Source organism: Geotrypetes seraphini, chromosome 12, assembly GCF_902459505.1.
Source record: "Geotrypetes seraphini chromosome 12, aGeoSer1.1, whole genome shotgun sequence".
In the NCBI taxonomy this organism is placed as follows: domain Eukaryota; kingdom Metazoa; phylum Chordata; class Amphibia; order Gymnophiona; family Dermophiidae; genus Geotrypetes; species Geotrypetes seraphini.
This window is the reverse complement of record NC_047095.1, coordinates 96,681,376-96,708,870: the sequence shown is the minus strand read 5'-3', so window position 1 is coordinate 96,708,870 and position 27,495 is coordinate 96,681,376. Positions and strand designations below refer to the sequence as shown.

Below are 27,495 nucleotides of genomic sequence, written 5' to 3'. Positions count from 1 at the left end.
AGGGTTAGAATGGCCTGGGGCATCAATGAGAGGAGAACTCTAGGAAAAATGAGTGATTCTGAGACAGAAAAAAATGCTTTTAAAAAAGATAACTAAAATTCCAGATGGCAGCCATCAGGAAATTCACACCAAAAATGGGCTGTTGAAGCAAAATAAAAAAATAGCAATTTTAGGGTTTTGGAGGAGGGAGGAACCTAATCCTAACCTCAGAAGCCCTTAAAAATGAAATTTTCAGACCCCCTCCCCATTTGAGTTTCCCCATAAGGAATAATGGGAGTACTCACTGTGATTTCTAGTGCCTGTCAACAGTAGCAGTCTGCCTGCATGGAAAGGATGTATGCCTCAAGATTTTCCTCAATCGTCAATGAGATTTTTTGGCTACCAGTCAGCGGACATTGAGCAGGGAGTCCCACCATCCCGAAACTCCTTCCTTGGTGCAAAATGCTGCAGTTTGCCTGATTTTTAATCTTAAAAAGTATGATCATGTTAGTCCTTTTTATACCAAGTTGCATTGGTTGCCTTTTGGGGCCAGAGTGCTTTTTAAGTTTGGATGCATTTGTTATAAGGTACTTTTTGGATTATCTCCCTCATATTTGTCCCCCTATCTGAAACTTTCTTACTCAACAAAAGGAACTAGAAATTCTGGAAAGTTCATCTTCCCTACTCCAAAGGCCTGTCGTTCTAAGACCTTTTTAGACAGGACTTTGGAGTATCAAGCTGGGAAAATGAACTCCTGGCTAAGTCCGATGATTGTTCAATCTAATTCTTACTTTACATTCAGGAAATCATAAAAGACCTATTTATTTGACAAAGAAGAATATTAATTTTGATATATTTAAATGAGGTCTTATGTTTCTATTCTTATTATCACAGTATGTTTTAATTTTTTAATAATTTTTAAATTGTTCTTGAATGTTTTAAACAATTGCATTACTTTTATTATATAATTTTAGAGGGAATTGAACAAGAGATAAGAGGAGAAAAAAATGGACAGCAGACACTGGAAAGAGTTGAAGATAAGACAAAAATCAGAAAGAGAAACTGGGACCAAGATGATGGAAAAACAAAATATCCAGACCAGGTATTTTGAATTTATTAACTATTTGTGCATAACAATTATTTTTGTATTCATTGGTGTAGTCATATACAGCTAATTTGGGGGAGGGACTGGAGCCCAAAATTAGTAGATGGGCACCAAAGTTTCTCCCTGCCTAAGTGCAATTTATAAATACTTCGGCTAGTGGGGATTCCCAATCCCTGCCAACTCAAGACATCTTCCTCCAGTCTGGCAACCCAAAATCTCCAAGCTTTGCAGCCAATGGCAATATCCTCAAGCCACTGCTTCATGCATGCATGCCCTGCAAAAATGCTGTCAGCTGCAGAGCTTGGGATGTTAGAGAGTGAGGAGGTGGCCATCAGTTGGTGAGGCTTGGGGATCTCTACTAGCTACAGCAGGGGAGATGTTAAGAACATACGAATTACCGCTACTGGTCAGAGCAGTGGCAAACGGTAAATCATGCCTGGTCTTTCTTCAAGGACATGGTGAGCGAGGCGCAAAATCTGTATATCCCTAGATTCAGAAAGTGGTGCAAAGAGGATCGAACAAAAGATCCAGCATGGATAACCAAAATAGTAAAGGAAGTGATAGGCAATAAGAAAAATTCATTCAAGAAATGGAAAAAGGACAAAACTGAGGGGAACTGGAAAGAGCACAGGAAGTATCAAAAAAATGTCACCGTGTGGTTCGAAAAGCCAAAAGGGAATATGAAGAGAGGCTAGCAAGGGAAGCAAGAAATTTCAAACCGTTCTTTAGATATGTTAAAGGGAAGCAGCCGGCTAGAGAGGAGGTGGGGCCGCTGGACGGCGGAGACAGGAAGGGAGTGGTGAAGGAGGAGAAGGTAGTGGCAGAAAGGCTTAACATGTTCTTCTCATCTGTATTTACAAACTAGGACACCTCCAACATACCGGAACCTGAGCAATTCTTCAATGGAAGTCAAGCAGAAAAATTAACATCCGTGGAAGTGAGCCTTGAGGATGTGCGCAGGCAGATAGAAAAACTAAAAGCTGACAAATCCCCGGGTCCAGACGGCATACATCCAAGGGTTCTGAAAGAATTAAAGGAGGAGATAGCGGAACTACTGCAGCAAATTTGCAACTTATCCCTGAAAACAGGAGTGATCCCGGAGGATTGGAAGATAGCCAACGTTACACCTGTCTTTAAAAAGGGATCAAGAGGTGACCCGGGAAATTACAGGCCGGTGAGCCTGACTTCGGTTCCGGCGAAAATGGCAGAAGCACTGATAAAAGAAAATATCAATGAACATTTTGAAAGAAACGAACTTCTGATAACCAGCCAACATGGTTTCTGCAAGGGGAGATCGTGCCTAACGAACTTATTGCACTTCTTCGAAGGGATTAACAAAAGGATGGACAAAGGAGACCCCATAGACATTGTATATCTAGATTTCCAAAAAGCCTTTGACAAGGTGCCCCATGAACGTCTACTCCGGAAACTGAAGAACCATGGGGTGGAAGGAGATGTACATAGATGGATCAGAAACTGGTTGGAGGGTAGAAAACAGAGGGTAGGAGTGAAGGGCCACTACTCGGACTGGAGGAGGATCACAAGTGGTGTCCCACAGGGCTCGGTTCTCGGGCCACTGCTATTTAATATCTTCATTAATGATCTAGAAACAGGGACGAAGTGTGAGATAATAAAATTTGCAGACGACACCAAACTATTTAATGGAGCTCGGACTAAAGAGGACTGTGAAGAATTGCAAAGGGACTTGAACAAACTAGGAGAATGGGCGACGAGATGGCAGATGAAGTTCAACGTTGAGAAATGTAAAGTATTACATGTGGGAAGCAGAAATCCGAGGTGCAACTATACGATGGGAGGGATATTATTGAATAAGAGTACCCAGGAAAGGGACTTGGGGGTAATGGTGGATATGATAATGAAGCCGACGGCACAGTGCGCAGCAGCCGCTAAGAGAGCGAATAGAATGCTAGGTGTAATCAAGAAGGGTATTACAGCCAGAACAAAAGAAGTTATCCTGCCGTTGTATCGGGCGATGGTGCACCCGCATTTGGAGTACTGCATACAATATTGGTCGCCGTACCTTAAGAAGGATATGGCGTTACTCGAGAGGGTTCAGAGGAGAGCGACACGTCTGATAAAAGGTATGGAAAACCTGACATACGCTGAGAGACTGGAGAAACTGGGTCTCTTTTCCCTGGAGAAGAGGAGACTTAGAGGGGATATGATAGAGATCATGAAGGGCATAGAGAGAGTAGAGAGGGACAGATTCTTCAAACTTTCGAAAAATAAAAGAACAAGAGGGCACTCGGAAAAGCTGATAGGGGACAGATTCAAAACGAATGCTAGGAAGTTTTGTTTTACCCAACATGTGGTGGACACCTGGAATGCGCTTCCAGAGGACGTAATAGGGCAGAGTACGGTACTGGGGTTTAAGAAAGGATTGGACAATTTCCTACTGGAATAGGGGATAGAGGGGTATAGATAGAGGATTACTGCACAGGTCCTGGACCTGCTTGGGCCGCCGCGTGAGCGGACTGCTGGGCGCGATGGACCTCAGGTCTGACCCAGTGGAGGCATTGCTTATGTTCTTATCATGCCCAGCAGTCCACTCATGCGGCAGCCCTTTGGTCAAAGACCAGCACCCTAACCAAGACTAGTCCTACCAGCACCCATTCTTGTTCAGCAGGAAGTTGTCTAACTTTGTCTTGAATCCCTGGAGGGTGTTTTCCCCTATAACAGCCTCCGGAAGAGCGTTCTATCACTCTCTGGGTGAAGAAGAACTTCCTTACGTTTGCACGGAATCTATCCCCTTTCAACTTTAGAGAGTGCCCTCTCGTTCTCTCTACCTTGGAGAGGGTGAACAACCTGTCCTTATCTACTTAGTCTATCCCCTTCAGTACCTTTTGATCATGTCCCTTCTCAATCTCCTCTGTTCGAGGGAGAAGTGGCCCAGTTTCTCTAATCTTTCGCTGTACGGCAGCTCCTCCAACCCCTTAACCATCTTAGTAGCATCACTTTACACTTGAACCTCATCTGCCATGTCGATGCCCATTCCTTGAGCCTGATTATGTCACGTTGCAGATCTTCGCAATCCCCCTGCGTCTTCACCACTCTAAATAACTTCGTATCGTCCGCAGATTTAATCACTTCGCTCATCATACCTATGTCCAGATCGTTTATAAAGATGTTAAAGAGCACGGGTCCAAACACCGAGCCCTGCGGCACCCCACTGGTGACGCTCTTCCAGTCCAAGTGTTGTCCATTTACCCCCACTCTGTTTCCTATGCTCCAGACAGTTTTTAATCCATGTATTTCACCCTCGATTCCATGGCTCGCAATTTTCCGAAGTAGTCGTTCATGTGGAACCTTGTTGAATGCCTTCTGAAAATCCAGATATACAATGTCGACTGGATTGCTCTTGTCTATGTTTACTCCCTCAAAGAAGTGCAGCAAGTTCGTAAAACACAATCTGCCTTTGCTAAAACCATGCTGACTGGTCCTCATCAGCCCGTGTCCATCAAGGTGATCAATGATGCTGTCCTTTATCAGCGACTCTACCATCTTTCCCAGTACCAAGGTCAGACTCACAGGTCTGTAGTTTCCCGGATCTCCCCTCAAACCTTTCTTGACGATCGGCGTAACATTAGCCACCTTCCAGTCTTCCGGAATCTTTCCCGATTTGATCGACAGATTGGCTATTAGTTGAAGCTATGTTCATTTTGAGGTAGCCTAAGTTGAAAGTGGGAGGCCCCAAAAAACAGTAATATTTACCCTGACTGAATGATCCTTCACGTGTGCCGCTGACAGGTGATTCAGCATCCCCGCTCTGAAGAGGCTCACCTGTAGCTGAATAGAAGTGAATGGGAGAACCATCAGAGTGGGGATGCGGAAGCCTGTGGCTGCTCCCACTGTCAGTGGTGCACATAGAGTATTACTCAGTCAGGGTAAGTATTACTGCTTTTTTGGGTTCCTCTCCACAGTGTCCCTTTAATGAAGGTTTATTATAAGATACGTCCATCTTCTATATTAGTGATTACAAATTTGGGACCTGCTCAAACATTTTTTTTTGTTCCTCAGCTAGTGTTAGTATTTGTGCGGCCCCAGAAAAAAAATTTTCATCCAGTGTGGCCCTGGGAAGCCAAAAGGTTGGATACTCCTGTTCTACCATCAGTACAGAGGCAAAAAGAGAGAGGAATTGAAGTACTGATTGTCATCAGAAATCTATTTTAGCAACATTGATCATTTCAATACTGAAGTGGCAACTCCTTCTCTCAAGAGCTACAAGCAGTTCTGTTGTGGTTACTGTTACTATATAAACAGTGTTGGGTTTTGAAAAGCCGTCTGGACACCCAGACCATCCTCTAAAAATATAACATGTCAGGGTAAATCTTGACATCTGGAAATCATAAACAAACTGTAGATCCCAAGTAACTTGGCACTCATGAACGCGTGGTGCAGACCTACCAAAGGCTTCTTAATGAACTAGGAATACAGGGGCAGCGTCTGCACTAGGGCTCTTTCAGGGGGTTTCGCCCAATTATAAGAATATTATGACCTACTTGTCCTCAGGTGTTATTTCTATTCTTCTGTTCTGCAATTAATTGCCGCTGTTGTCATCCTGACAGTAAGCACAGTTACTTACCGTAACAGTTGTTATCCAGGGACAGCAGGCAGATATTCTCACACATGGGTGACGTCACCGAAGGAGCCCCGCAGCGGACAGCCTCGAAAGCAAACTTGCTTGAAGATCTCGAGCTTTCGAGTGCTGCACCGCGCATGCGCGCATGCCTTCCCGCCCGAACTAGGGGACGCGTCTCCTGTGAGGATCCTCAGTTCAGATTCCAAGCCAAGAAGCCAACCAGAGGAGGTGGGAGGGTTGTGAGAATATCTGCCTGCTGTGCCTGGATAACAACTGTTACGGTAAGTAACTGTGCTTTATCCCAGGACAAGCAGGCAGCATATTCTCACACATGGGTGACCTCCAAGCTAATAAACAGGGATGGAGGGAAAGTTGGCAATTTAAGAAAAAAGATTTTGCAAAACGGATTGGCCAAAAAGGCTATCCCTCCTGGATAAAGTATCCAGACAGTAATGAGAGGTGAAAGTATGAACCGAGGACCAAGTGGCAGCCTTGCAGATTTCCTCAATAGGAGTTGATCTGAGGAAAGCTACAGACGCCGCCATAGCTCGAACTTTGTGGCCTGTTACTTGACCCTGCAGAGGAAGACCAGCCTGAGCATAGCAAAAAGAGATGCAAGCAGCCATCCAGTTGGAGATGGTACGGTTCGAGATAGGACATCCCAACCTATTCGTATCAAAAGAGATAAAGAGTTGAGGAGAAGTTCTGTGAGGTTGAGTGCGTTGGAGGTAAAAAGCCAAGGCACGTTTGCAATCCAAAGTATGAAGTGCCACCTCTCCCTGATGAGAATGAGGCTTTGGAAAAAATACTGGCAGAACAATAGATTGGTTGATATGAAATTCTGAAACCACCTTAGGTAAGAATTTAGGATGTGTACAAAGGACCACCTTATCATGGTGAAAAACCGTGAAGGGGGGATCCGCAACCAATGTTTGTAACTCACTAACTCGTCAAGCCGAAGTGAGGGCAATCAAAAATACAGCTTTCCAAGTGAGGTACTTGAGATGAGCCGTGTCAATAGGTACAAATGGAGGTTTCATTAGTTGAGCTAGAACCACATTAAGATCCCAAACCACAGGAGGCGGTTTAAGAGGTGGATGAAGATTAAAAAGCCCTTTCATAAAGCGAGAAACCATGGGATGCGCAGAGAGCGGTTTCCCATCCAGAGGCTGATGAAAAGCAGCAATAGCACTAAGATGGACTCGAAAAGAAGTAGATTGGAGGCCCGATTGGGACAAGTGAAGTAAATAGTCCAGAACTGAAGCTAAGGAGGAAGACATCGGATGAAGCTGACGACTGGAACACCAAGCAGAAAATCTAGTCCATTTATGGCCGTAACATTGACGAGTTGATGGCTTTCTGGAAGCTAGGAAAACATCTTGAACAGACTGGGAAAATTGAGAAGAGTCTGTTATGTAGAAAGGTACCAAGCTGTCAAGTGAAGAGACTGCAGATTGGGATGAAGTAAAGACCCCTGACTCTGCGTGAGTAGTGAAGGAAAAACTGGTAGAAGTAGAGGCTCCCTGATGCTGAGTTGCAGAAGAAGGGAGTACCAGGGTTGTCTGGGCCACCGAGGAGCTATCAGGATCATGGTGGCATGTTCCGATTTCAGCTTGACAAGAGCCTTGAGAATCAGAGGAAATGGATAGAAGGCATAAAGAAACAGATTCCTCCGGTGTCAGTTCAAAAGCGCGCCGGGACAAAGGCGCGCCCAGACAATTGAGCGCAGTGCGGAGGCGCGCGCCGCTCTAAATTACTGTTTTTAGGGCTCCGACGGGGGGGGCGTGGGGGGGAACTCCCCCCACTTTACTTAATAGACATTGCGCTGCGTTGTGGGGGCATTGTGGGGGGTTTGGGGGGTTGTAACCCCCACATTTTGCTGAAAACTTCACTTTTTCCCCCAAACCCCCCGTAACGCCGGCGCGATGTCTATTAAGTAAAGTAACGCCCCCCCCCCCCGTCGGAGCCCTAAAAACAGTAATTTAGAGCGGCGCGCGCCTCCACGCTGCGCTTAATTGTCCGGGCGCGCCTTTGTCTTTCGCGCCATTGTCTATGAACCGATTCCTCCAGTCCAGAAGAAAAGCATCTGCCTCGAGACGGTGAGGCGAGAAGATTCGGGAACAGAACAGAGGGAGTTTGAAGTTGCTGGGCGACGCAAATAGGTCTATCTGAGGGGTCCCCCATTGAAGTAGGATGTAAAGACATAGTTGTAATTTAATATCCTGTTCGCCATCATAGAATTTTGATGCAGTCTCCGACCAAATTTGTCCATAGTACGTCCTTCACGACCAGGAGGGACAGTTGCAGACACCTTAGATGGATGAGCCTTCTTAAGGGAGGATTCCACCACTAAAGATTGATGGGAAAGTTGTGACTTTTCAAAACCCTTACAGGGAACAGTACGATAACGTGACTGAGTATGGTGTTTCCATATTACGGATGAAAGTCTGCTTAAGCACCGGTGACATGGGAAGTCGCAAAGTCTCCTTAGGAGGATGTGGAAGCTCCATGTCTGCCAAGTATTCTGGGGTATATTTTGAATCTGAGTGTAAATCTAAATGAAGAGCTTGACCCATATCATAGACAAATTTGCAAAGGAAGACGATTTTGAAGAAGAAGCTTCCTCAGGGGAGGCAGACCTGGAACGAGGGGCTACAGAATAAGAGGGCGAAGCCTCACGTGAATATTGTGACACCGGCTCCGACTCTACCCGCACTGTCACTGAAGAAGCCCCACTACCAGTTTGTGGTGGAGTAAAGGAATGTTTCCTTTTCAGACTCCTTGATGGAGATGTTCTCGGAGTCCGAGGGGTAGAATGCCTCGAAACTGGAGAAGAAACATCCCGAAGTAAAGACTTCGAGGGAGGGGTCCTCGACCTCGAAGACACAGAAGAGGTAAGCTTCGACTCAGAACGAGGAAGGTGCCTCGAAGAAACCTCCGAAGGCCTCAAGCTCTTTGAAGTGAGATGTCTCGACGGCTTCGCTCGATGCTTCAGAAGAGGCAAAGAGGATCTCGAGGTAAGATCCGGCGAGGAATCAGAGGAAGAAACTCTTTTACGAGACCTGACCCATGGATGGTGTATCAGGGTCTCAGGTTGCTGCTCAGGCTGGTCTACCCGAGGCAAGGTCGAAGAGGGGACCAACTGAGCCACAATGGAAGAAATTTGCGTAGTCAAGATGGATTTGAGCATATCCTCAAACATCGGCACCGAGACCAAAGGATTCTGTGGCACAGTGCTCCCGTGCGCTCCAAGGAGGGCGACCTCGATTTAGAGTATTCCTGAGACTTGGAGGCACGTTTTGCAGAAGGTCTCGAGGATAGAGTGGCACCCGGAGCCCCGGGGAGCGTGGAGAGAGACTCTGGTGGCTTCTTGGACATGGTACCTGAAAAGGAAACAGGAGACTTACCCCCAGATGCAGGCTTCGAGGACGAAATTAAAGAGGCCTTCGAGGCCGAGGACCCTGAGGTCTTCGAGGCCAAGGCCGAAGTAGGTGTCGAGGGCGAGAGCTTCGCACCTGAGGTTGTCCCCGATGACGAGGTCTTTGGTCCCGAAGGTGTCGAGATAGTCGGGGCCGAGGCTTTTCAGGCTCCATGTGAAACAGTTGAAGAAACCTGTCACAGCAGCGGCGAAAAGCATGAGGCTGAAGGGTTAGACAGCGATCACAATCCTCCGGACGATGACTGTCACCCAAACAAACCATACACCGACTATGAGGGTCGGTGATAGAAATCGTCCTGCCGCACTGGTAGCAACGTTTAAACCCGGTTACAGGCCGGGACGTAGAAAAAATAAAGTCCGTATTGGAAAAGTAGAGGGCCTAGGCCTAAGCTCTCAACCGGACGAAACAAAAATAAAGAAAAAGTTTTTTGGTTTTTTTTTTTTAATTTTTTGTAATCGAAAAAGAAAAAGGAACGAATCCGGAGCACAGTGACCAAAGAAAAAACTGTAGCCGCAGTGAAGAGAAGGCAAATGCTGCAGAGCCAGAAGAACAAGTCTTCTCAGCTCCGCGGAAAACGAATAACTGAGGATCCTCACAGGAGATGCGCCCCCTAGTTCGGGCGGGAAGGCACGCGCGCATGCGTGGTGCAGCACTCGAAAGCTCAAGATCTTCAAGCAAGTTTGCTTTCGAGGCTGTCCGCTGCGGGGCTCCGTCGGTGACGTCACCCATGTGTGAGAATATGCTGCCTGCTTGTCCTGGGATAATCTGCTTTACCTTGTATGTTGGGAAATGGCTAGTGAGTTCAGAAAAAGACAAGAGAGCATTTTTTCTGTAATTTTTTGCATTCTCAGTCATGTTTAGTCATTCCTGAACAGTGTTCTCCCCAGGGCCTTTTAGCCGGGCACACCGCCTGGCTAATTTAAATGACCGCCCGGCGAATCCTTCTGCTACTGCCGATGCTCCTTCCTGGGCTGATTCTTCACCGAAAATTTTGTTTTGACGCCTGCCTTTTTTTTTTTTTTTTGCCAGCATGTTTTTACTTGCTTCGGGCCTTCCTTGTTGCCAGGTCCTGCCTACTTTCTGTTTCCGCAAAGGCAGGACCCGGCAGCGAGGAAGGCCCGAAGCAAGTAAAAGCAGTAAGTTGTAAGCTTCCCTCCGGGTCTCTAACATGTGCGTGCCAGCTTACCTTCTCTTCCCCCCCACCCCCACCCCCCAGGGGATGCAACTTCCGGTTTTGAAGAGAAGGGAAGCCGGCATGCACTCGATAGAGCCCCGGAGGGAAGCTTACAACTTACTGCTTTTACTTGCTTCGGGCCTTCCTCACTGCCGGGTCCTGCCTTTGCGGAAACAGAAATTAGGCAGGACCTGGCAATGGGAAAGGCCCGAAGCAAGTAAAAGCAGCAAGTTGTAAGCTTCCCTCCGTCGCTGACCTATGAAAGATAGGTCAGCGATGGAAGGAAGCTTACAACTTGCCTAGCGACTCTACCGATGGGTTTGTGAGTTGGGAGGGATGGGAAGTTAAATGCTGCTGCTGCACTGAATAGGGGAGGGGAGGGGGAAGAGAAATGTTGCTGCTGCACCCAATTTTTTTGAGGGGAGGGGGAGGAGAAAAGCTGCTGCTGCACCCAATTGGGGAGGGGGGATGAGAAGTGCTGATGCAGCAGCACCCAACTGGGGAGAGAGAGGGGAGAAGGAAGACCAGGGAAAGGAGAGGAGAGGCAAAAGACACTAAGACTATGGGAGGGAAGGAAAGGAAAGGAGCTACCAGACTATGGAGGGGGGAAGAGATGTCAGCGCATATGGGAGGGGGAGGAGGGAGATGCCAGGGCATGGGGGAGAGAAGGGACGGAGATAGAGATGCCAGACCATGGGGTGGAGTGGGAAATAAGGAAGGAAAGGAGAAGAGAGAGATGCCAGAGCATAGGGGAGGGGGTGAAGCTGAAATGAATCATGTACAAAGGAGAGAAAGGACACAGGATATAGAGTTTATTGAAGGGACATAGAAAGAGGGAAGATGCCATATGGAACAGAGAAAGGGCGGACACTGGATGGAAAGGGCAGAGAGGGTGAACAGTGGGCAGAGAGAGGGTAGACAGTAGATGGAAGGGGTAGAGAGAGGGCAGAGATGGAAGGGGTAGAGAGAGGGCAGAGGCTGGGTGGAAGGGGCAAAGAGAGGACAGATGTTGCATGGAAGGAAGCGAGGACAAACACTGAATAGAAAGAAGAGAGCGAAGAGATGTTTAAAGCAGAAACGACAAAAGGTAGAAAAAAATTTTTGTTGTTGCTTTACGTAGAATCAAGTAGTATTGTAACTGTATTAATTAAAGTTTATAAATAGGAAATTGAAATAAGGCAGTTTTTTTGGGATTAAACCCCTTTCCTCAGGTCAGGACAAGATACCATAACAGCACGGATGCCCAAATGGTCGATCGCGATCGACCAGTAGATCGCAAAGGCAATGTGAGTCGATTGCGTTTACTTTGCAATCTTTTTCTTCCTGCCTCCCCGAGACAGGCCAGGCGCGTACAAGTGCCAGACTCATAAGACATCAACTCCGATGTCAATTCTGACGTCAGAGAGGTAGTTCTGGGCCAGCCAATCGCTGCCTGGCTGGCCTGGAACTTCCTCTCTGACATTATAATTGACGTCAGAGGTGAAGTCTTGTGAGTCCAGCGCTTGTACGTGCCTGGCCTAGCTCTGGGAAGCAGCAGGGAGAAATCGGCGTGGTGGCTTAGGGGGTAGGGAAAGAATCGGGGAAGTAGAGAAATTGGCGCAATGGCTTGGGGGGGCAGGGGGGAGAGAGAAAGAAAAACGGGCAGGGGGAGAGAGAGAGAGAAAGAAAGGCAAAAATAAAGAGGGGGCAGGGTGATAGCGAAACAGGCAGTCAGCGGGAGAGAGAAAGAAAGAGAGACAGAAAGAAAAGGGAAGTGGCAGAAAGAAAGAAATATTGGATTTACAGTCAGAAGAAGGAATTGCAACCAGAGACTCATGAAATCATCAGACAAAAAGGTAGGGAAAATGACTATTTTCAATTTAGTGATCAAAATGTGTCCGTTTTGAGAATTTATATCTGTTGTCTATATTTTGCACTATGACCCCCTTTTACTAAACAGCAATAGCGTTTTTTAGCGCAGGGAGCCTATGAGCATCGAGAGCAGCGCAGGGCATTCAGCGCATCTCCCTGCGATAAAAAACGCTATTGTGATTTAGTAAAAAGGGAGGGGGTATATTTGTCTATTTTTGTATAGTTGTTCCTGAGGTGACATTGCATAAAGTCATCTGCCTTGACCTCTTTGAAAACCCATGGAATATAAATGATAATTAACATTTTCTCTGCGTACAGTGTGCTTTGTGTTTTAAAAAATTTTATTGTTGGTAAATCATTTTGACTTGGTCATTTTAAAAGCCCAAAAAGTGTGAGCCATTCTTGTATGACTGGATGAGCTATATTTATCTTTTTTTTAGTTGTTTAAATTCATGCAGAAATAAATGGCTAGATTGAACCTAATGACTTCATTAACGCCTTTCCCTTTTTTAAACCTCTATCCCACAGTTCTTCAACCGCCGGTTCCCAAAAAAATCTTGCCGGTCCGCACAAGGAAAGGTGCCGGCATCAGCTGACTTGCAACTTCCTGTTGCCGTCGCTGTGCCGGGACTCCTGCCTTCCACCGCGTATGCCTCCTGCCTTGTCTCCGCACCTCCAGACCAGCAGCGGCAGCTCTGTGTGTTTTTAACTTCGGCACAGAGCTGCCCCTAAGCAGCAGTTTAGCGCGGTTTCATGAGGCAGCCTCGGGGCCTTTGCTAGGCCGGCCCACATCGCATCATCGAAGCGGGCCGGCTATCAAAGGCCCCGAGGCTGCCTCATGAAACCACGCTAAACTACTGCTTAGGGGCAGCTCTGTGCCGAAGTTAAAAGCACACAGAGCTGCCGCTTGCCTAAAGACTCTTGGGCCGCTGAAGGAGGGCAAAGAGCAGTTGTCCTGGAGGTCTCCCTTCATCTCACCTTTGCAGGTCACCTTTTTTTTTTTTTTTTTCCTTCAAACGGCAACGGGCCCCAGCATGACATCAAGTAAGTTCCACTGTTCCTTGCAAGCGGTTCTGCTCGGCCAAAGCTTCCCCTCTGACATGAGCCACCCTCAGGGGAAAGAAAGTGACCTGCAAAGGTGAGGGGAAGGATAATGGAAGTTGGGGGGGGGAAGAGAGAGAAGGGGCAGATGATGGAATGGAGGAGATGAGAGAGAGAAGGAGACAGATGATGGAAGTGAGAAGAAGGGAGAGAGAGAAGGCAGATGGATGTCAGTTGAGAGGGGAGAGCAGATGCTGAATGGAAGTGGGGAAAGAACACATACTGGATGGAAGGAGGAGATAAATAAAGGGGGAAGAAAATAGTAAGATAATGGAGGGGTGAGGGAAAGGGGTGACAAGCTGTGGGTAGACACAGTGAAGAGAGGGAAACAGGACTAAATAGTAAGAAAGAATTTAATTTAGATGGAGGCAGAAAATAGAGAAGGAAGACCAGAGAAGAAAAGGGAAGAGAGAGCAGAGAATGATATCAGATCTGAGTGGAGGAAATGAGAAGAGAGAGATGCTAAAAACTACAGGGGGGAGGGAAGGATAGAGATGCCAGACCATGAGGGAAACAGAAGGAAGATGATGGATGCCAGACCAAATTGGGGGGGGGGCAGGAGTAGAGATGGCAGGGAAAGACAGACAGTGAATGGAAGGGGCAGATGCTGGACTGAAGAGACAGAGGGCAGACACTGGATGGAAGAGAGTGAAAAGGCAATGAAAGCAGCAACCAGAGACGACAAAAGGTAGAAAAAAATAATTTTATTTCTATCTTGTGATTCAAATATATCAGATTTGAAATATGTATCTTGCTAGATATAACTGGGGAGTGCAAAGCCCAGGCAATGCTTCTTTAACTTCCAGCTGGCTTAGGGCTCTCTCTGACCAGGGGGCAGTTGCCCTAGTTCTACTCCCCTAACACCATTCCTGTCATGTGTGACTGTGGTATTCTGTTACATGATATTTGTGTAGCATTCTGTAATAATTTGGCTTATTCAGTTTTCTTGATAGTAGAGGGGATATATGTGAAGGGGAGGGGAGACGGGTTTTGTTGATCTTTGCTCTGTATTATTTGTATTTATAAAATGACAATTGTATAGAATATTGTTTCTTTTTATACTTTAATAAAATATGTTCAATATAAAATCATAACTATTTGAGGCTTGTGCGGATGGGATCAGATGGTTTGTGGGACCGAGCTTGCGGGGACGGGGCGGCGATGGTTTTTTTAAAAAATTTCAGTCTTAGTAGTTTGCCGGTCCACGAAATAATTATTTTATTTCCGCCGGTCCATAGGTGTAAAAAGGTTGAAGAACATTGCTCTATACCATTTGAAAGAGGGCAAATATCTAATTATTCCCTTCTAGCATTGGATGCTTCTTAAATTTATTAAAAATATTCTGGTACAAGTGTCAAACCTTAAAAAAGGAAGTCATATTGAGCATTGGAAAATAATAATTAACTAATAAAAATAGTACACATTTAGGGCTCCTTTTACTAAGTTGCGAAAATGCTTTTAGCGTGTGCTTAGCGCATGCAGAATTACCATGCGCGCTAGACGCTAATGACAGCATTGAGCTGGCATTAGTTTTCCCGCGTAGCGCGGGAGTTTGCGCGTGCTAAAAATGTTAGCGCACCTTAGTAAAAGAGGGGGTTAATTTTCCCCACCACCAAATTTCCCCATCCCGCCCCACCCGGTTACTTTTTCATGCCACCCGGCTGGAAAGAAATTCTGGGGAGAACACTGCCTCAATCTTATACCTTGTTTGAAATAGATCCTGCTTCCTTTAACTTCCCTCACCTTTTTCTAATTACCATTCTTTATCCTCATTAAAGTCTGTCTTCTGAAAATTTTCCTTATGGCTCCATTCAGTCTCGATTGTTCATTACCTCTTCTTGTACTGGGGTGTTGACTATTTCTTATTATTGAGGATAACACTGGGACATTCCCTTTAATAACTTTATTTTATAATCTTCCTTAACTGGTATTTTGATCTTATAGAGTCTGTGTTAGTTCTCATTAACTTTAAAAGTAAATTAACAAAAAGATTAATGAGTTGTGTTGCGTGCAAACTCATACAAATCAATCATATTAGTGTAAACTGCATTATATATAGTGATTTACAGCTTCTGAAGCACAAAAGGGTTATTGGGGGCTTTTACTGATTGTAGTAGCAGCCACTGAGAATCCTATGCAAATGCATTACAAGGAACTCATTAGTACAGGCAGAATGAGTTCTGTTTTTAAAACTGTTTTTAAGTTGAATTTGTATGTCACTCAGATCTTGCTTCTCTTCACAAAACGGCAGGCAACGTTTCCTACACGCTGACTGACCCTGAAACCTTCCCTCTGAGCATAGTGTAGTGGAAAACTTTCTTTTCCCCCTCCCAAAGTGTGATCCTAGTATTCTTCCCACCTTCTTGAAGCCCCTCTTGCATCCCTTTCAAGGCATCCCACTGTTCCTTCTCTATCACCACATCCAACATTTCTCCCTCTTATTTCCCTCTTCACCATGCATCTATACCTCACTCCTCTCCCACCATCATGTCCAGTAATTCTCTCTCCCTCCCTATGCCCAACAATTCAGAGGGCGTGATAGAACAGAGTATGGTATTGGGGTTCAAGAAGGGATTGGATAATTTTCTGAAGGAAAAGGGGATAGAGGGGTATAGATAGAGGATTACTACACAGGTCCTGGAACTGTTGGGCTGTCGCGTGAGCGGACTGCTGGGCACGATGGACCTCTGGTCTGACCCAGCAGAGGCACTGCTTATGTTCTTATGTTCATTTCCCCGTCAGAGGGAAGATTTCTAGCTCAGCCGTGGGCAGCAAGTAGGAGCAGATACAGATATATAGATAGTACAAGATGGGTGGTACAGAGTCCATTGGGATAAACACATGGGTGGCTAAACTCAAAGCAAGTTCTTTGAAACTGATCTGAGTTACAGTGTGTGTAGTAAGCTAATCCAGGTGCAGAATAAGTGTATAGTTACCGTATTTCCACGCAGATAACGCGCACCCGTGTAAAACGCGCACATGGGTATAGCGCGCAGAAACCACGATTTTATGTACAAAAACTTTTGTATACCGCGCTCACGGGTATACCGCGCATGCAGCCCGACTGTCCTTTCGCCCGCCCCGACTCTCCTCTGGCCACCCCGACTCTCCTTTCGCCCTCCCCGACTCTCCGTGCGCTGTCCCGACTCTCCGTTCACCCTCCCTGACTTTCCGTGCACTGCCCCGACTCTCCGTGCGCTGTCCCGACTCTCCGTTCACCCGCCCTGACTTTCCGTGCACTGCCCCGACTCTCCGTAAGCTGTCCCGACTCTCCGTTCACCCGCCCTGACTTTCCGTGCACTGCCCCGCCTCTCCGTGCGCTGTCCCGACTCTCCTTTCGCCCGCCCTGACTTTCCGTGCCCCCCCCCCCCCGACGTCCGATACATCCCCCCCCGGCAGGACCACTCGCACCCCCACCCCGAAGGACCGCCGACTCCCCGACAATATCGGGCCAGAAGGGAGCCCAAACCCTCCTGGCCACGGCGACCCCCTACCCCCACCCCGCACTACATTACGGGCAGGAGGGATCCCAGGCCCTCCTGCCCTCGACGCAAACCCACCTCCCTCCAACGACCGCCCCCCCCCAAGAACCTCCGACCGCCCCCCCAGCCGACCCGCGACCCCCTGGCCGACCCCCACGACACCCCCACCCCCCTTCCCCGTACCTTTGGTAGTTGGCCGGACAGACGGGAGCCAAACCCGCCTGTCCGGCAGGCAACCAACGACGGAATGAGGCCGGATTGGCCCATCCGTCCCAAAGCTCCGCCTACTGGTGGGGCCTAAGGCGCGTGGGCCAATCAGAATAGGCCCTGGAGCCTTAGGTCCCACCTGGGGGCGCGGCCTGAGGCACATGGTCGGGTTGGGCCCATGTGCCTCAGGCCGCGCCCCCAGGTGGGACCTAAGGCTCCAGGGCCTATTCTGATTGGCCCACGCGCCTTAGGCCCCACCAGTAGGCGGAGCTTTGGGACGGATGGGCCAATCCGGCCTCATTCCGTCGTTGGCTGCCTGCCGGACAGGCGGGTTTGGCTCCTGTCTGTCCGGCCAACTACCAAAGGTACGGGGAAGGGGGGTGGGGGTGTTGTGGGGGTCGGCCAGGGGGGTCGCAGGTCGGCTGGGGGGGGCGGTCGGAGGTTCTTGGGGGGGGCGGTCGTTGGAGGGAGGGGGGTTTGCGTCGAGGGCAGGAGGGCCTGGGATCCCTCCTGCCCGTAATGTAGTGCGGGGTGGGGGTAGGGGGTCGCCGTGGCCAGGAGGGTTTGGGCTCCCTCCTGGCCCGATATTGTCGGGGAGTTGGGGAGTCGGCCGGGCAAGAGGGCTTGGGCTCCCTCTTGCTCCGATCGTGGATGCGGGTGCGGGTGGGAGCGCGTGCGAGCGGTCGTTCGGGGTGGGGGTGCGAGCGGTCCTGCTGGGGGGGGTGAATCGGGCGTCGGGCGGGGTGGGAACTATGAAAAAAAAATTTTTGTATACCGCGCTCACGCGTATAACGCGCGAGGGGTATGTGCGGTAGGTAAAAACGCGTATAACGCGCACGTTATATGCGTGAAAATACGGTAGTAACCCTACGTATTAAAGGCTTGGAAGAAGAGAGCCAGGCTTTCACCTGCTTTCTGAAGTAGAGGTAGATGTAGACCCTCTGGTAGTAAATATCAAAGGGACTGAAAGAGGCCATGCAGAAAGGAGGAAATGCTGTGGACCATTTTGTGTGCCTATGAGTCAGATGGAAGAGTAGAGAGCTGCACAGGCATAGGGCTGAAGGGGAATTCCATGGAATCCACAGGGATCTCACGGGGTTCCCCCCTGGGTCTGTGGGGATGGAGATACATCTTGATGGGCTTCCAAGGCCTTCCAGCCCCACTTGCTTCTTTACAAAGCCACAAGCAGCATTTCCTGTGTGCTGCCTACAACTGACTGGAAGCCTTCCTTCCAATGTCAGAGCTAATATCAAAGGGAAGGCTTCCAGGTTAGTCACATGCAGCAACCACTGCCCGCGGCTTTGTGAAGAAGCAAGTGCAGCTGGAAGGCAGGAAGAAGGAGGCCTACCTGGACAGCTCTGGTATACACCTGCGGAAGGGAGGCACGAACTTGAGGCACAGAAGGGAAGGAGCTAGCGAACAAGCACACATACATTGCAACAAGAAAAGGAGACAGGGGGCATGAACTTGGGACAAAGGAGGAAGTGCATTAGGACATAGGAGAGGCACGAATTTGGGACAAAGGAGGAAGTGCATTAGGACATAGGAGAGGCACGAACTTGGGACAAAGGCTAGAAGGAAGGAGGGGGGCACAAACTTGGGACACAGAAGGGAGGGAGGAAGGGGGCACAAACTTGGGACATAGGATGTAGGCAGGGAAAAAGATGCCTAGGTGGAGGAGGGAATAGAAAGGGAGAATTGTTGGGCATGGGTGTGTGTGAGAGGGAAAGAGATGGTGCACATGGGGAAAGAAGAGGAGGATAATTGTTGGGCATAGGGAGGGAGAGAATTGTTGGACATAGTAGGGAGGGAGAGTGAGAGAGAGGTGCATGGGGAAGAAAAAGATGAGAGAGAGAGAAATGTTGGATATGGTGGTAGAGAGGGAACAGTGGGACAGATTGAAAGGGATGCAAGAGGAGGAATGTTGGACATGTTGGTAGGGAAAATGGAGGGAGAGATATGACATGGTGCTGGAGAGGGGTGATAGAAGGAGAAATGTTGGCCATGGGGCTGGTGGGCAGGGGCAAAAGATGCTGCACATGGTCTGGGGATGAGAGGGAGAAATATTGGATTTGGTAATAGAGGGGATGGGAGAGATGTACCCTGGATCTCTCTCTTTTTCCCCACTCCCTTTGCAGCAAGGGAGGGAATGAGAGAAAGAGAGATGGTGCACAGTGAGAGAGAGAGAGATGTTGCACATGAGGGTGGAGGAGAGAGGAAGAATGATCCAGGATAGAAGGGAGGAGGATGCTGTACAATGGGGAGGGGGAGAAGAGAGAAATGCTGGACCATGGTATGAGGAACCAATAGACAGCAACCCCTTAAAGAAGAATTTGCAGAAGACAGGCAACAAAGATAAAAAAAGGAATATGTTAGCTTTAGGAAATGTATATAGCAGATGTCTTTGTATTGTGTTCAACAGAAAAAGAAATGCATTTCTGGTTTTATTTCTTCAGTGTTAAAGTACTTACTGACCCTTTCTGTAGCTGGAGGGAACCCCCAAACACTGCTAGCTGAGGAACTCCTCCAAAGGTGGCCAGAACTCCCTTCTACCAAGCATATCAGTCACTGGCAGCATCCTTCAGCCACTGAGGTGCCAGCATCTGTGGCTTAGGGATGTTGCTGCTGCCTGCTAAGCTTGGTAAAAAGGATTTTTGACCACCTTCAGCAGAAGTCTTCAGCTGACATAGCCTGAGGGTCTTCGTCAACTGGATTATTTATATTTATATTAGAGGCTCTGGCAGAGGCCCATTTACAAAGTATGTATTCATCCCAATTAATATTTCCAAATTAATAAAGTGTCTTTGCTTATTTGTAAATGGGTCTCTAACAGAGCCTTTAATTCAGTAGCATAATTAAATAACTATTTCTGAAGTTTATGGGGACAAACAGAGACAGGTTTGATTTCTGTTTCCACCCAACTCTCTAGGAGGAATAGTGGAAATGAAAGGGAAGAGGGTGTTATTGGGAGACTTTAACCTGCTATAAGTGAATTGCAGTATAGTGACTACTGGTTATGAAATCCCACAGTACTTTTATGTGCATTAGTGTTATCAGTGATAGGCCCTGATCCTGAACCTACCGTTTATTAATAAGGCCATACAGGCAAAATAAAATAAGCAACTGTCCATTCCTCATAAATCACTGGAGCCAGATCCCCCCCAAGGACAGAATATGTCAATCTACCTCCAAAACCAATATCCACCAAGCTACTACGCCCTTGAAAGAGGAAAAAAAAGGAAGGTTAGGAGAGCTGCAGAGGGAAACGTTTTCCTTTTAGTGTTGGCAGCCTGTGTACAAGAGGAGAAACAATAATTTCTTACCTTATCAGACATTTTCCTCAATTTCCCTCTGAATTTTGCAGTTGCTGGGAAGGATTCAGGCTGGAGATTGCCCTCTTCGTGGAAAAAAGAGTAAGACAGGGCTGATCCTGAGGTTTCTCAGGTAAAGTCCCCCTCTGCAGAAAGGGAACTGGGCCTCCAGGGCTTTCCAGTTGCAGGACACAAATTTCTCTGTTTCCTGTTCTAAATTTTTTCTGTTCTTTGCAGCCTTGCCGCCATTAGAGGCAGAGAAAACAGCGCATGCCCAGAGCTCTTCCCTTCATCCCTCCTGTGAGGTCATCACGCCTTCTTAAGGTGGTTTTCTAGAGACAGCACAGCAGGTGCCATACTACTGGTACTGTGTATAAGAAAGATCTGCTACTTGCTGTTATCTGCTATTTCTACAGCTCGCCTTAATGAGATGGGCTATTCTAATATAAACTCAGCAAGGGGGACGATTGAAGAGCTTTGAGCATGCTCGGCTGCTTTCTCTACAGCTCGCCTTAATAAGATGGGCTATTCTAATATAAACTCAGCAAGGGGGACGATTGAAGAGCTTTGAGCATGCTCGGTTGCTTTCTCTACTTCAGAGCTGCAAAACCAGAAAAGATTTAGAAAAGACGCTGAAATTTTCTGTGTCCTGCAACAGGAAATCCCTGCCAGACCCTTTCTGCAGAGGGGGAGAGGAGGAGCTTAATCTGAGACTCTCAGGAATCAATCAGCCCAATCTGCTCATCTTTAAGAAGAGGGGATTTCAAGAAACGTATTTAGTCTAATAAAAAGGCATTGTCTTATTTTCTTTGTTTGATTTATGTTTATTGCCTTGTATCTTCCAGCCTTCCCTTTTTTATCATCTGTCATGGAGAGAAGACTAACCTGTTGGAGATAAATTTCTTACAGTATATTGGGGTTTAGCCCTAGGGGTGTATGAGATATGAAGAGGGAAGAAAAGCTGCCTGTTATTTTACCCATACATGGTCTCTTTAATAGATGGTCTAGAGCAGTTTTTCAACCTTTTTACACATATGGACCGACAGAAATAAAATAATTATTCTGTGGACCTGCATCGGTCCGTGGACTGGCGGTTGAAGAACACTGGGCTAAGTCATGGGCCGGACCCCGCCCATCTCTACCCAATCTCCACCCCAGACCCCACCCCCCTAATAGTACTAATTGCACCTTGCACGTCTCGTGCCTCATCTGGAAGCCTTCCCTCTGACGTTGCAACATGAGAGATTTCCAGTGTTTTGTCTAAGGAGCAGGAAATCTGTTCAAAGTTCTGGAGATTTTAAAGGAATAGAACTGTCTTCATATTATAATGTATCAGAGATCAAATCTTACTGACAGAAGTCATATAACAAAGTCTACAACAGTAACAAGATAAGGAAACTGTGACTGACTGTATCCTTGTCTGCTTTCTGGGCATCAATCACATTCAAGAATGTTGCTGCTTATTTCTTGGAAATGGAGTGGGACATTCTGGGAGAATGGCAGAAAAAGCCTTTCAAGAAGGTTATTTAAAGAGAGATTCATGACATCCTCATCTCACGAGGTAAATACCCCTTCTCTGTCATCTCTCACAGACATGTTTTAGAATGGGTGCTGTTATTTTTTCAACCCTGGATAAATCCCAGGTATCGAGTCCCATGATCATCTGAAATTTAGAAACTGGCTTCTTTTTAAAAAAATTATTTTTATTAATTTCTTAAATACATTACAATATTTAGAAACAAGAAATTAGCATAAAAGTAAATTGTCACAATAAAGAGAAAAAGACATATTCAAATCCTTCTAGCCCAGGGGTGCCCAAAACATCGATTGTGATCTAGCGGTCAATCACAAAGGCAATGCCGGTAGATCGCTGAGCGCTCTGCGCTCAGATGACATGCTTACCCCTCAGCATCCTCCGTTCTTCCCTATCACAGTTGAAAGTTCATTACAGCAGCCTGCAGAGCAAACGTAACAGGCTGCCATTGGCCTCTGTAGCACGTTCTCTCTGCAGCAGTCCCTCCACTGATGTTAGAGCAGAAGGAAGATAGAGAGAAGGAGAAACCTGAAACAAAGGGGAGGCAGAAGAGAGGGAGGTGCAGACAGAGGGGAAAAGACCCTGAGGAAGGACAGAGAGATACACAATCATAACAGAGGAGGGAGAGAAAGGGAGACATGTTACCAATAGGGGTGAAGGAGAGAGAAAGAAAAGTTGGACTCCTGGAGGGACAGAGAGAGATGGTTGGGGAATGAAACAAGGTCTGGAGTACAGAAGAGGTGCACACAGTATATATAATAAATAAATATGGGGGGTCTTTTACTAAGGCGCGCTAGCCAGTTTGGCACGTGCTAAATGCTAATGCGTCCATAGAATATAATGGGCGCATTAGCACTTAGCGCGCGCTAAATCGGCTAGCGCACCATAGTAAAAGAGGGGGTATATGTTTAGTATTTTTATTGTTGGTAGATCATTTTGACTTGGTCATTTTAAAAGTAGCTCGCAAGCCCAAAAAGTGTGGGCATCCCTGTTCTAGCCCACATTTGGGGAGAGGAGAGGTACAGAAACAAGATAAAGAAAAATATTTAAGCTACATTAGCTGGAAAAACTTATTAAGCCCATTTTACCTTAAGAAGTGGTTTAAACTGATTTTTTTCTCAGGATTATTCAAAAGAAACAATTCTAGCTGACTTGGTTCCAAAAAAACATAAGAATTGTTTTCCCATGTAACCAGGCATTTTGAAGGAAATTTAAGAAAGAAAGTGCCTCCCATTGGCAAGACTTAGCATTAGGAAGGCTTTTCGTCGAATTTGTGTCTGCCTGGATACATCAGTGAAGATTAAAATAGTATGACCATAAAATAATACAGATTTTTTTTTAGAAAGTAAGCTTTCATAATAATTTTTTTTTCTCCAAAGAAGATAATGTAATTAACATTGTTGATCTTTTAGATATAAGTTCTTGTGTATTTTCAAGAAATTTCATAAGACCCAAACTATCTGGAAAGGAAATACATTATTATCAATTTCTCCTTCAGGACTTACATCGCTAACACAAACTGGAACATAATAAGCATTGGTAACATCCCCTGTCTTCTATAACATTCTGCAAAACCTCCTTAAGATACATTTTTAGGAACTCTTTTGGTGACAAAAAATGCATTACAGGAAAATTCAGTAACCTCAAATTAAGCGCTCTTGTGAAATTTTCTAAAATTTCAAGTTTAGAATGGCTAAATAGGCTATCTTTAATTGCAGATGTTTGCACAGCCTGACTTAGCTTAACCTGGGCATCCATTTTACCAATTTGTTTCTCCAACAATCTCAACTTATTCTCCTTCTCATTATGCTTTTCAGATGCATTCTCAGAAAATTTTATAAAGCTCTGTAGGTTACAAATTTCCATCCATTTTAACAATTGCTTGAACATAAGAATTGCCATTGCTGAGTCAGACCAGTGGTCCATCATACCCAGCAGTCCGCTCATGCGGTGGCCCTCTGGTCTAAGACCAGCACCCTAACTGAGACTAGCCCTACCAGCGCACGTACTTGTTCAGCAGAAACTTGTCTAACTTTGTCTTGAATCCTTGAAGTGTGTTTTCCACTATAACAGCCTCTGGAAGAGCATTCCAGCTTTTTACCACTCTCTGGGTGAAGAAGAACTTCCTTACGTTTGTACGGAATCTATCCCCTTTCAACTTTAGATAGCGCCCTCTCGTACTCCCTATCTTGGAGAGGGTGAACAACCTGTCCTTATCTATGAAGTCTATACCTTGAATGTTTCAATCATGTCCCCTCTCAATCTCCTCTGTTCGAGGGAGAAGAGGCCCAGTTTCTCTAATCTTTCGCTGTACGGCAGCTTTTCCAGCCCCTTAACCATCTTAGTCGCTCTTCTCTGGACTCTTTCGAGTAGTACCGTGTCCTTCTTCATGTACGGCGACCAGTGCTGGACGCAGTACTCCAGGTGAGGGCGCTTTATAATTCCTAGCATTCTGTTTGCTCTTTTTGCTGCCGCCACACATTGTGTGGACGGCTTCATCAACTTGTGTCACACCCCGGGTTCTTGCTGGTGTTGCCAGCCCCGGGAAAATGACCAAAACTCCAGTCCCACGTGTCCCTTGCTACTAAGGGATCCTCCAGGTCTTACTTTTAGGCAGGCATGCAAGAAATATAGGTTTCAGTCAGAATGTGAAAAACCAAAAATAGCTTTATTTCAGTGATGGTAACAGAATTCAAAAACATTCAGGCATCAGCCTTGCAGTGCAGTATGCATTCACAGCACATGACATCAAACTCATAAAGGTTCCAAAAACAAAACTCGAATAACACTGTAATTAACAACAGTCCCTGCTTCTGGGCTTGCAAGCTTATGGGTCTCAGTTCTCTTCACCAGAGCAACAGTCTTTTTAAATCAATATTCTTTTATCCAAACAGTTCATTTGTATATTCCAAAAATCATTGATATATCACAAGCCTTCAATAGCACTGCAATAGTGCACTTGGGGATTAACCACAGCTGAGAGAAAACAACGTGCTGGCTCAGCTTGGCAATCAGCCAGGAAATACAAACACACAAACCCCGTTATCTATGAAAAGGCTTTAAAGACAACTTCAGTATTTAAGCTTTCAGGGAGAGTTTTAAAACTGAAGTTTCTAAACTTTCGGATCCCCTAGCAGCACAGAGGAATGAACAGCATGAGAAAACATCCAGGTTTAAACTCACTATATTTCCATAGGCAATGGCTGAGTTTCAGTGCATGCCTGGCTTGCCTAGGTGTCCATTGCTTCCTCCTCTGGCTGCTCCCAAGGCTCCCTGATATGAGCTGCATCCTCTGCTTCTAGCATGGGCCAGTCTGAGAGAGTCTGGCTCTCCCCAGCTTCATACCCTCCTGGGTATTCCTCTCCCGGGTGCCTCGTGAATCTGGCTTCCCTTGGCTGCTTCCCCCTCTCTGTTCTCAGCAGGCTCATTATATCTGGTGGAAAACCACTCCCCTTCTGAGACTGTGGGGGAAGGGTTTTCCACCCACTGACTTGCTTCCTGCTTTCACAAACGGGATACTTTCTAGCCCTGGTTTTAACTGGCTGTTCAAATTTCCTGAGGGATTTAACAGTGTCAGGATGAGGTTTGCCTAGAGTGAAACTTTCACACTTATCCTGCCCTGTTTCTGTTATTTCCATTTCCCCGTCAGAGCTAGAGTCAGCTTGATTAATTAATTGGTCAGTCACCTGATCCGCTCTCCTGCACCTAGGTGGCTTGTGCACATTCCTGTTCACTAGGACAAAACCAGGAACGGATCCGGGTTTATTGTGGGTAAGACCCGAAATAGACCTGGGTTTGTCACACTTGTCGATCAGAACTCCCAAGTCCCTTTCCTGGGAGGTCTCTCCAAGTACCGCCCCAGACATCCTGTATTCATGCATGAGATTTTTGTTACTGACATGCATCACTTTACACATATCCACGTTGAACCTATCTGCCATGTCGATGCCCATTCCTCGAACTTGATTATGTCACGTTGCAGATCTTCGCAATCCCCCTGCGTCTTTACTACTCTGAATAACTTCGTATCATCCGCAAATTTAATCACCTCGCTCGTCGTACCTATGTCCAGATCATTTATAAAGATGTTAAAGAGCATGTGTCCAAGCACTGAGCCCTGCGGCACCCCACTGGTGACGCTCTTCCAGTCCGAGTATTGTTCATTTACCCCCACTCTCTGTTTCCTATGCTCCAGCCAGTTTTTAATCCACGTGAGTATTTCACCCTTGATTCCATGGCTTGCAATTTTCCGAAGTAGTCGTTGCATAATGGCCTTTAAAGTTATATCACTTCCCTCTAATATTGAGTTACCTATAGATTGGTATTTAAGAGACAGGATTTAAAGATTTTATTTAAGTAGTGTCTGAGTCCTGAGATATATCAGTTATGTCCTGATTTTAGAAACTCGCATTCTACCACCAACTTGAATTGACCCACCCTCCTGTCGGCCCCACTGTTGATAGGGAAAACTCAAGGAGTGATAAATGACCAGCTTCTATCGATGGTAATACTAGAATTAGACGTTTGTCCATAGGACCTTTAGACTGCAATAAAACAATCTGCTTCTTAGTTTGAAACAATTTTTATTGATGACAAACACATCAAACAACCAAATCAAAATAACAAATCAGTACAGATCATAAAACAACAGAGGAGAAAATGATCAAACCAGAAGCCAACAAGTTTTCACCCAGCCCACCCCCAACCATCCCAAACAAACAGGAACTCGTCCCCAGATAAGAAAAAGGAAACCATAAGGCACTTATACCCAAGCCCAGAAACCACCCCACCACAGAAACCCCCTTCCCCCTCCCAAACCCCTCTCTAACCCACCCCAGGTGGATGTGCGCTCAGTGGGAGTTTGTTTAAAATGTGGCTCCGAGCTCTCGGAGGCAAAACCTGCAAATAGGGAGACCAAATCTGCACAAAAGCAGAGTTTTTCCGAACCCATCAATTCATGTAATTTGTTGCGCCAATACCAAACCATGGGTGCCTCCCCCAAGATCCAGTGGGTTAAGATACATTTCTTTCCCAATATAAAACATTTACCCAGGAACTTCCGCTCAGAAGAACCAAACATAGACCATGCAGAAAGCTGAGAAAATAATATAGGAAAGGCAGCCACCGAAAGTGGCGCCTGCAATAGTCTCCCCAAAAAGGTGGCTAGAGCACTCCAGAAGTCATGAATGCTAGGACAGGACCAAAGCCCATGAAAATAAGAATTCCCCACAACAGAGCATTTTTGGCATAACTGTAATAAGCTTATGGCTCCTTTTACTAAGGTGCGCACGCTTAAGATTAGCACGTGCTAAATAAAAAATACTTATGCAAGCTCTATGGAGGCATTAGCGTTTAGCGTACAGGGCACGCACTAAGGAGCCCTTAGTTTTGGGAGGCGTAGACTCTTAACATGGTGCAATAGTGACATTCCCGAAGCTCTGCATTGTACACCAACCCAGGAACCCCCTTAAGGGCACGAAGAAACAAAGTGGATGAGAACACACGTCCCAGATCCCTCTGCCATGACAGTAAAATAGAATAAAAATCATGAAGTGCCTGCAAAGCAGTTAACTGCTTATAAAAATAAGACACCGAGGGCTCCCCCGCCTCCAAAAAAGAGAAGAACTGATCCCCAAAAGTCACCAACAAAGAGCCTAGAGGAAGGGACCCCACGTAATGACCCAGCTGACACCAGGCAAAGGAAAGCCCCA

The 27,495-nt window shown here is 46.5% G+C and overlaps 1 protein-coding gene across 1 annotated transcript in view; it reads right to left on the bottom strand.

Annotated features, from left to right (window-relative positions):
* The window catches only part of LOC117346335 (zinc finger protein OZF-like), an 82,971-nt gene extending 62,404 nt beyond the window's left edge, over positions 1-20,567 (bottom strand). The window contains exon 1 of the mRNA XM_033915732.1: positions 20,263-20,567. The gene's annotated coding sequence lies outside the window, so the exon portion shown is untranslated. The remainder of the gene's footprint in view (positions 1-20,262) is intronic.
* Positions 20,568-27,495: the final 6,928 nt, after the last annotated feature.